This window comes from Mesoplodon bidens (assembly GCF_964165515.1).
Source record: "Mesoplodon bidens genome assembly, chromosome: 4".
Lineage (NCBI taxonomy): Eukaryota > Metazoa > Chordata > Mammalia > Artiodactyla > Ziphiidae > Mesoplodon > Mesoplodon bidens.
The window spans coordinates 115172265-115182729 of NC_138160.1; the positions used below are offsets into that span (position 1 = coordinate 115172265).

General features: G+C 52.1%; 1 protein-coding gene across 5 annotated transcripts in view; it reads right to left on the reverse strand.

Moving 5' to 3' along the window:
• The window catches only part of MACROH2A1 (macroH2A.1 histone), an 81174-nt gene extending 71148 nt beyond the window's left edge, over positions 1 to 10026 (reverse strand). For 2 of the 5 annotated variants that reach the window (XM_081231428.1, XM_081231425.1), the window contains exon 1: positions 9859 to 10026. The gene's annotated coding sequence lies outside the window, so the exon portion shown is untranslated. Of the gene's footprint in view, positions 1 to 9414; positions 9661 to 9858 lie in introns of those variants that run through there. The other 3 variants (XM_081231429.1, XM_081231427.1, XM_081231426.1) reach the window with 2 other exon arrangements.
• Positions 10027 to 10465: the final 439 nt, after the last annotated feature.

Below are 10465 nucleotides of genomic sequence, written 5' to 3' on the forward strand. Positions count from 1 at the left end.
CCAGCAGATGCCACTGCCTGCAGCCGCTGAGCCCCACGAGCCCAGTTTCTGCATTCTGCCAGTGTGCTTCAGCCCTGGAAAAGAGAACGGCTTCGCTTTTCACATTTTATACCATGACATCAATTTTATCGGCCACTTCCATATAAACGTTACTCTGACAATGACTGCTCTTAACTGCCTCGCCTTTATGCCACATGATGTAAAAGAAAATGGGATTTCTTGGCTACAATCCATATGCTTGTTTAATAATTGTATTTTCATACACGTGAGACCAGGGCTGATAAATTTGCTGAAGCCTTCATAAAAGAAAAGAAAACTATGTCACCTGCCCCTAGAATGACGATGTAAGGCATATACCTAGGTCCTCTGATGAAAGCAGCACCTCTACCTTAAGGTTCTTTATCTGTGAGAGGCAAGAACAGCTCACAGGAGTTCAGTGGGCAGCCAGGTTGGAGTAAGAGGCCCTCTGAGCACTTGCAGACTGCTAGACAGGCCTGTCCTTAGAGAAGAGGGAGGAGAGTTCTTCCTTCCTTGGTCCCCACACCCCCCATCCAAAATGCCCCTCAGTCTGAAGGATCCCCCCCCTCTTCAACACCTACTGTGGAGTCCTCTCTTTTCCACCCCGACTGTGCCTGGATCCAGGTCACCACTATCTTAACCAAACGATCACAAACATCTCCTGAAAAGATCTTCTCACCACAGGCCACACTCTAATCTACCTGCCCTCCACTGGCTGGGCTATCTCCGTACACACACATCTGAATACGCCATGGCCCAGGTCTTGAAGTTTTCCCTGCTGCCACAATTCCCAAGATAAAATCAGGACCCTTGGACTGTCACGAAACGCCCTAGAAATCTACGCCTGGCACACCCATCTAGTTTTACCTGTGCTTCCTTAGGTCTAAACGCAAACACAGGCAGTCCCCCCAGATGCCCTCCTCCACAGTGGCTGTGCCTGTTAGCCAGGACCTCCTTTATCCTTCATGCTTTTGTGCCCTCTGCCAACCCCTCCCTGAGTGCTCCATCCTCTGGGCTCCTATGTGCTTCACACCACAGCATTGACATGCACACGCCCCCGCCCCACCCCACCGTCTCTCCCATCACACTGCAAGGTCTCAGAGGGCTGCTCCCAACTGTATTCCTAGTGTAGCACCACACAGTAAGGTCACAAATGTTTACTAAGAACGTTCAAGTCATTCATGCATTTACTTCAGGAATTATGATGGGGAATGGAGACAGCAGTGCACGAGACAGATGTGGTTCCTGTTCTCCCAGAGCTGCTGAGGAAGAGAAACAATAAATAACCTGATAGTCATTTAAATGGTAACTGTGAAAGGCCAGTGCAGGGTGCTGGGAGAGGGGCTATGCAGAGCCCTCAGCCTGTTCTGGGGCGTCAGACAAGCCTTCCCTAGAAGTCACTGATGCTCAGACCACTGAATAAAATGGGCAGGTCTCTCATCTTCTCATAAACTGAGGTCAGGTTCCACGGTGTGTGGGCCCCTCCAGCTGCCACAGTCCATGTGTCTATGACAATGGAAGCCACAAAGTTAGGAGTCCTTGTTACTCTGACACCCGACCCTACATTCAAGATATGCATGGTCTATACCTAACATCAGTATGACCCCCCAAGATCATCTCAGATCACCTGCCTGACAGAGAGATGGCCAAAACAGCAGAGAGCAGAATTCCTGGACACTCTGGGGCGGCTGTGCTGACTGGCTCACCAGAATTAAGGGGGCTCAAGCCCTCTGTGATGAGAACCCTGTATTTCACCCTGTCAAGGGGGGCACCAAGTCTTAATTGATCACTGAGTGCTAAAGAGAGTCCCAGAAGGGTCTGGTTTTTCTGAAACAATTAGTTGGCTCCATTTCTTCTGTAATGAGCTCTACTTTAAAACATTCCCTGCAAACAGGTGCCCATGCTCACCCAGAGCAGGAAATGGTATGTGTACACGTGTGCATGTGTGTTTGCAGGGAAAAGCTGTAACTGGGCTCCTAGCAGTCTTCTGCTTGAATGCAAATGTGTTTCACAGACCAACCCCATTCCTTTGGACTAAGAGCTTTTACATCTGAATGCTTCCCCGCTTCCAGAAGGAGAAGCCTGTTCTTATTGGAGCACAGACTCCAGCTGTCTACAGGCGGACCTGTCTGGGTATGTTTGGGGCTGCCTTTGTGGGAATGGGACAATGTCCTGTCCCAGAGAGGAGCCATTACCATTGAGGGACCTGATTTCCCTCTGACTTGAGTCAAGAGTCTTAGTCGACATGCTGGTGACTCCCGGGTCCCTAACCCGGTGCACACCTGGTTGCTGAGCCCCAGAGCTCTGTTCTAACTGCCTGCGGCAGGGCCCACTTGTTAAGTCTCACAGGCAGGTGAACTTCTCTGTGTTTCTCAGCCCCAGCGGTGGCAAAACCATGCATCAAGCTGCCAGGCGGGAGCCACCCTGTCCCCGTTTCTCTGCCCACCACCACAGCTCCCAGTCATTAGTGAGGTTCAACGGAGGCTTCCCTAACTTCTCAAGCCTCTTCCCTTCTCTTTGCCCTCTCTGCCTTGGTTCAGCTCCCACTATTTCTCACCTGTTCTCCCCAGCACCAGTCTCTCTCCATGGACACCAGAGGATCTCTGCCCACTTTGCTGGTTCCCCATCACCCTGAGCCAGTCACAAACAGCATCCTTCAACTACTTCTGCAGCACTGCTTCCTGCCACCCCTGCCCAGGCTGCCCCTGAATTCCTGACCTGTGAAGCTGTGTCCAGAATGTTTTTATACATGGTGCTTCCCCTGCCTGAAACACCCTTTGTCCTCTTACCACCCTGCTGAACTGATGCTCACACAACCCCTCTCCTCGGTCCTGACCGTGGAATTGCTCACTGCTCTGTGTTCCCACAGAACATACCCTGGCACATATCTGTGTGCCTGCCTCCCCAACTCGACTCAACCTGGAGCTACTCCATGCCAGGTGCTGTAGTCAACTCATCTGTAGCTCCCCAGGTGCCAGGAAAGACCTTAAACATCACGGCCACTCTGCTGATAGAAGAACATCTTCACGTCTTATTTGGAGTCAGGCTCCTCTCTGATAGAGCAGCCCGAGTTTTCATCCCCTCCCCAAGGGGCCTGTCCTGAAGGGATTCTGTTCCTCACCCCTCCTCATGTTCTTCCTGCACTTCTAACTATAAATCCCCAAGCTGCAGCCAAAGCTCTGGAAGAATTCTGACTGAGCCATGCAGCCTCATGACATCCAGTAACCTGTGGTGATTTTTAAAACGTCATTTGGAAAATGATGTGCAATCTCCAGATCAACCAATCAACGAACATGCTGGGTCCATCCTGCTCTTCAGAGGTCTATGGGATGCGGGCAGCTATGGCCAGGCACCAACGTGGGGGGAGAGAGTGGCTGTGACAGAAGTGGCTGTTGAGCACCGTGGTTAATAACTTGAATTCCAAAGTCAGACTGACCTGATTCAAGTCACAGCCCCACCACTGAAAGCCTATGCATCCTAGGTTAGCTGCTGTAACAAATAAGCCCCCCCCCAACAGCTTATTTCTCACTTGTGAAAAGTCCAAAGTGGCTTCCATGACTGGCTGGTGCTTCTCTGCAGGATGATTTGTGGATCCAGACTCCTCCCACCCTTCAATGCACAATTCAGGGTTTACTACTGGAGGGAAAGGGCCATGGAGGACAACACATGGGGGCTTTCAGAGGCCAGGCCTGGAAGTGGGGCACATCACCCCTGACTGTGATCCACCGACTAGAATGTGGTCACGTGGCCACACCTAATTGCAAGAGAGATTGGGAAATGTCCTCCAGCTATGTGCTCCGAAGAAAAGAGGAAACAGCCAGTCTCTGTAACCTGACAAACCAACTTGAAAGCTGACCCTGAAACCAGGGTCTGAGTGACCAGTCAAAGCCTACTTTGACCCATGTCCTGCATCTAGCCTTTTCTGAGAGACGGACAGTCCTACGTCATGGAGAAAGTGGCTTCTTCTGCATTCACCTTCTCTTCAGGGCACTGAGCTTGCCCACAGGAGAAACAGCAACAATACCTTATCGAACTAACAAAGCTGTGTCCTTCCTTCCTGGACTCGTCCAGCAGGGGGGCACCCTGTTCAGCAAACCAGAAGCCCTCAGCCCTGCAGAAGGCCCCACAGGCTTTGAAGACAGTGATAGGTCTTCAGGCAACCCTGGCATCTGTTCGTTACTGAACATTAGCTTGGCGGTCTTTTTGACTGTTATCAGGCCAGGAAGTGAAAATTCTGTGGTTGGTCCTAAAGGGATCTCTGTGGTCTTTATCTCTGCTACTCCTCCGACAATCAATCATTCACAATAGACATGAGCCGTGTTTGCAGAAACCCAAAGTTCACACAGAGACACCCTGGCAGAGGGGGCTGTAGAGGGAAGAGCCAGGCTCGAGTGAGAAGCAGGTCTTTGATGACAAGCCCCCCAGCGATCGAGATGAGACCGCGACAACGTGATCTGTCCTCAAAGCACAGGACAAATGAGAAGCCTGCCTGTGAGGATTCCATGAATAAGACAGACACGAAAACAAGGAGGAGGGGCAACAGAGTTCAGGAGGGTAAACGGCCACCCTACCACACCGTTCTATTCCTCACCAACAGGGCATGCTTACTGGTTCCTCAGTGAGCCACAAACCACCTTCATTCTCACTTCCACCCTTCAGCACATGCCACTCGTTCAGTCTGGCACACTCTCTCCAGCCCTCAGTCTGGGGCAATCCTACCTAGTGGTCCCAACATGTCCTCTGGCGATGGAGACCCATTCCTGCAGTGGCTGTACTGTGTGGCCCCCAATCCCAGTCTAGTGTGGGGCAGCCCCACGCCCAGACTCTAGCTTTACAGGCAAGGTCCCACTGACCTCCGGCTCATCTCTCCCTATTTCCAGCAATGAGGGCTCCATCAGGCTGAATCACTGTTTCCTCAGTAGACGCTCCTGCGGTGGCCCCTGAGCCCAGAGAAAAATCCCTTATAATGCACCTCAGCCACCATGGAAATATGTTCAACTGCTATTCTCAGTCTTATATAAAGTGCTTTGCAAGTGTAGTTTCTAGCCCCTCCCTCCAACATGATTGCCACTCCGGATCCAACTTATATAAACATTCTAAAGCCAACTATCCCACTCTTAGCACTTGTTACACTGTATCACCACTGCCTATTTCCCTGTGTGTCTTGACGGGATGCACCAGGCTGCTCTGCTCACCACTGTATCTCTAAGAACCTACCACCCTGCCACGTTCCTGAGAGGCCCTCAAATGCTGGCTGGGTTGGGACTGATTAGTTACAGTGGATGGGGTTCTCCTGACAAAAATGACGGCAGCATTTCCAAAGGCCACAGGACTCAGAGATGTGGCAAGTAAGACACCAGTCCGGGACCTTCTTTGGGACCATTAGTGTGGGAGCCCAGACCCTCAAAATTCAGGGAGCTTGTGGAGCTACCTTGGGGATTCCCAAAGGGAACACTGCAATTTCCCTGATGGCTGAGGCTGGAGCCTGCAGAGGCCTTCTGACTCCCTGACCATTCTATGGCTCCAGCAATCTCTCTTCCTGCCCTAAGATGGGCACCATAACACAGACCAGAGGAAAGTACTGACCTTCCTCGTATCTGTAAGACACTGACCTCTGTAAAAGATACAGCATAGAAAACTTAAATAATCAGGACACTCACAAAACCATTGGAATGGTCAATGGTGAAGTCTTTTACTACCTAAGCAATGAATGTGTGCATATTGATCTTGAGCAAAATATTGATTAGAACGGCTGGGGGGCTGCAAGTCAGACAGCCCTATCTCCAGCACCCGAGGATGGAGGAATCTGAGCTATCAGCGCTCAAGTCGCTGTTACAGAGCGAGGACTGCCCCATCCATTCCCTGCAGCTGGATAAATGCCCACATGTCCACATGCATTTGTCACCTTCCCATCAACTCCAATCACAAAGGCAAAACTGAGACACTTAATTCTGAAGCGCAGGACACTAATCCTGTTTACTGCATTCTCTTCCGTTTACTCCCATCGTACCAAATGATTAACCGTGTCGTTGCTGTCATGTCCCCAGAGGCATGTGGATATACTACACAGCTATCACTCACAGAGCAGGGGTTCACAAGCTGCACCCTGATTGGCTCAGAACAGAGACTTGGTCTGGTACTCTGGCCAATCAGGAAAAACATCTCTCTCCATTCATAAAACACTACACCATAAAATGCGGCGGATGATTAAAGAACGTACAGTCCACCCTCAGTGAACCAAGGGACTGCAAACAGGGAGAGAAGGATAAATTGAGACAGTAAGTAAACCCTAAACCACACATTTTGTTCCAGCAGATACTACTCTCCTCGTGTGTTAGGTTTTTAATGGCGGGAAAAAAACAAAAGCTGAACACAAGTGTTACTCACTACAAGCAGGAACAGTTAGCAGGAAGCTAGTGTGCGATTAAAATTTCACCCCTGCAAACCCACTCCATGGTGTGCTTCCTGAGTGACACTACAGGAACCAGCACTATTCTTCACCAGCAGTAAGGCACTGTCTGCCTGCTTCATAAGGACATTTTCCGTCAAACCTCCTCTCCCTTTTAAAGGTTGTGCGAAACTCAGAGAGAATCACTCCAATGGAAGGCCATCAGAGGAAAATGTGAGCTTCAGTAGGGCAAGACCCTGGTGAGGCTTGGCATCTAGAAGCTATTCAATGTTTGCTAAACTGATGAAGCATTCCCAATAAAGGACATCTGACCACATCTTCCTCCTACTCAGAGCCTTCAAAGGCTTGTTACTGCTCTTAGGAAGAAGTTTAAATCCTTCAGTGTGTTTCTGATCAGGATCCTCTGTGATTTGGTCTGTTTGGCCCTCTGGCTTCACCTGACTCCCCTCTAGAATCCAGCCATCCTGAGCACTCTGGCAGTTCCCCCATATGACCTCTGTTCTCATTGTTCTCAGACTCTGCACATGTGGGGCAGGTCTCAAACGCTTGTCCCCACCTGCCCTCCTTTGCCCAGCCAACTCTTACTTGGCCTTTCCGTGCCTGGTAAGGGCTTGCTCCTGAATAGGCTACTGTCTGGGAGCTGCTATGGGATCTACTGTGGCCTCCTGTACTGACCCTGCAATGGCTGCTTGCCTGCCTTCTCCTCCTCGTATCAGCTTCCCAAGGATAAGAACTGGACATTTCTTTTTTTTTTTTCCTTCTTTACTAGATTACCAGCTTATTATAAAAGGATATAACTTGGAACAGCCCGATGGAAGAGATACATAGGGTAAGGTCTGGGGAAGGGCATGGAGCTTCCATGCCCTCTCCAAGTGTGCCACTCTCTCCAAATCTCCACTTGTTCAGCAACCTGGATGCTCTCTGAACCCTATCCTTTGGGGGTTTTATGGAGGCTTCATTACATAGGAGGCACGACTGACCAAATTACTGGCCACTGGTGATTGATTCAACCTCCAGCCCCCTCACCTCCTGGGAGGTGAGGGGACATGGTAAGACTGGACATTTCTTGATCAGGTTCTGTCCCTAGTGCCTGACCCTCAAGAAAATGATTCTCAAGAAATATTTACTGAAAGCTGCAAGACACTGATCTGGAAGGCTTGATGCAAGTTAACAAGCTATACAACTCATTGGAATGAAGAGCTGACCCACTTGGGCTCACTCATAAGAGCTGAGGTGGGGCCCAATGTATTTCTAAACCTACAGAACTCGGGAAGGACCCATAAGACAGGTATGGGCCCCACTGAGCCCTGCCCCTTCCCAGTCCATGTGCCAAGAATGGGGCTCTGAAAAAGCTGACATAAACCCAAAGGCACACTCAAATGAGAGCTAGAGGCTGCTGAAATTCTGATGAACACCATATATAGATTATTGTTGGGTTCTGTCAGGTTGGGTTTTCAGTTTATGCTTCTGTTTATTTAAATAAAGCTCCTTTAAATGGCTTGGGGCAGCATTAACTCTGAAGCTATTAGAGGCAGGTCTGAGAATACATGTATGTAGTCCAAGTCTCTCTTGGAAGGAAGGGATGAGGGATCTTCCAGAGATCTGCTTTCTGGAGGACCAGAATAAATGGCAGATTGAGACGTACCCCTCCCTGACCCCGGCCCATTTGGTATAGACCAAGCCAGTGACTCATAGTTGTGTAAAGTGTAGAGTGTCAAGTGTGATGTTCCAGGCAACTCTTATTAAAGTTTGATAAAATGTGAGCCATCCCTTCCTCATTCTAAAGGCCCTCCCTGCCTCAAACAATTTTCACATACTTTAACTCCTTCCCTCCTACTAAACGCCTTTATCTAGGGATCAGCATTAACAATGGTAAGAGATTAAAACATTAACAAAGTGGAAAGATTTCCCACTCTCCTCCTAAAACTAGAGTAAAAAAAAATTTAAAGTCTTGAGGATTTAAAAAAAGAAAGAAAAATAGGTTGAAAAGCACATTTATCTTCATCGGGTAGCCTCTTGTGCAAGACTGAAATGCTACTGCCCAGCTTTGGTTAGTTGTGTACAAGGGGTATTAATTCCAGTTGCAGGCATGAGGTGTCCATTTCAGAGCTAATAACTCCTCTGAAAGCAGACTAGTAACCGAAACGTGGCCTGGAGTACATGGATTCCATCTAATTCACAACTAGAGTCTCCCACTCAAACCTAAAACTGTTCAAAATTCCGAGTCCCTAGACCAGGAAGCCTTGTAACAAAGCACTTTCCCCCCCTCTTTAATGATAAAACCTCAAACCACAAGGGTAGAAGAAAGAGACAAGCTAGCAGGAGTGCCCCTCTAATTGTCTTTTCTTATATGCTGTTTATTGGATCATTAAAGTCTTACAAGGACTTCGTGGTAATTGTAATCATTGAATTTAAGGCTTGTCTCAGCTGTTTGTATCAATACATAAGTCTCTTACTTTCAAACTCAGGAATATTTTTCCCTAACATCTTGTCTAAAAGAACCTTCCAAGCAATCTACTGACAAGATCCTTGAGTGATCTGTGGTTCCTGCAGGAGTGGACATAGGGCGCGCCATTCCGCACACCTGTTGTCAGGTGGCATGGCCATCAGCATCCTGCACACTCACCTCCTCACTCCACCCCACCCCCAGCGAGTCTCTTCCCTCCCGGCCTTCTCCACCCTAGGAACCTACAGCCTTCCAGCCTTCCGGAGTTACCTTAAAAAAAAAAAACTCCCAACCACAAAGCAAACAAAAGGCCGGTCAGAAGACGAGCGAAAGCAGCGGGGGTTCCCGTGGCCCCTCTCCAGGCAGTCCCTGGACAAACCCCACCCCGCCGCTGCCTGGTTGCAGTCCCGCAAGTATCCCCCAACCCCCCACCCCACCCTCCCAACAGATACCAGCCAGACGCCTACACCACGGCCACCTGGGGCTCGGGCCCCACTTATTGTGCCGGGGCCGGCAACTCGCCGGCGGACGGGCGCCTCACCAAGTACAACTCCGCGCACAACAGCTCCAGGGCGTCCAGGCCCAGGCCGGCCGGCCAGCTCCCCGCCGCCTCCCGCGGCCTCGAGTCCAGCCCGCCCGCCCGGGGAAGGGTCGCCGGGGGACGGGCCAGGGCTGTCTCCTGCCCACAAAAGCGCCCAGGCGCAGGCAGGAGGACGCGGTTCTAAGAGAAGTTGGCTTCCGGGTTTGCTTTTTGAACAAAACCAGAGGGACTCCCGCGCGGCCGGGGCAGGGCCTGGAAGGGCGCCGTGCGCGCACGAGGCCCCGGCGTGGGCCGCACTGAGCCCGGCGGCCCGAGTGCGGCCGTGCGCCGCCCGGTACGCGCCAGGCCCGGAGGCTCCCAGGCACCCTCGGCCGGAAGAGCTAGGCGGCCGGACCCGGGCGGCGGGGACGGGGCGCGCGGCGAGGGGGCCCGTGCGGCACTTACGGGGCGGCTCGGCGGCGGCGGCAGCAGCAAGGTGTCTGGCCTGTGCCCTCACGGCCGCTCGCGCCTTTTCTCTACGCGCTCCTGGCTGGCCCGCCCGCCTCCTCGCTTCCCGCCCGCGCGCCCCGCGCTCGCCCCCTCCGCCCGGCTCCGCTGCTGAGTGAACTGGAACCAGTAGCCGCGGCCCCGGGATTCCCACAATGCACAGCGCGCCGCTCGTCACATCCCATCCCGTACCCGCGCGTCCGGCCACCCCTCCCGCGCCACCCGGGCGCCCCGGCCTTGACCCCAAGCCCGCGGCTGCGCGCGCGCGGGACCCTCCGCACTGTACCGCCTGGACGTCGGTGGGTCAGTCCCCTGGCCGCATCGCGGCCCTGGCTCTGGCCCTCAGCCCTCGGTCAGCCCGCCAGGACACCGAACGCTGGGTCCCGCCCGAGCCGGGGCCTCGCCCTGAGCTAAGTCCTGGGAAAGGGTCGGGACCCCGGCAGAGGCGCTTCTCCAGCGCGCGTCCCAGCCTTGCGTCTCGAGTGACACTTACTGAGCGCCTACTGAGGGGGGCTTTTGCTGCCCATCCCTAGAAGCCTTCCCATTAACGCAGGGAGGGAGGAAG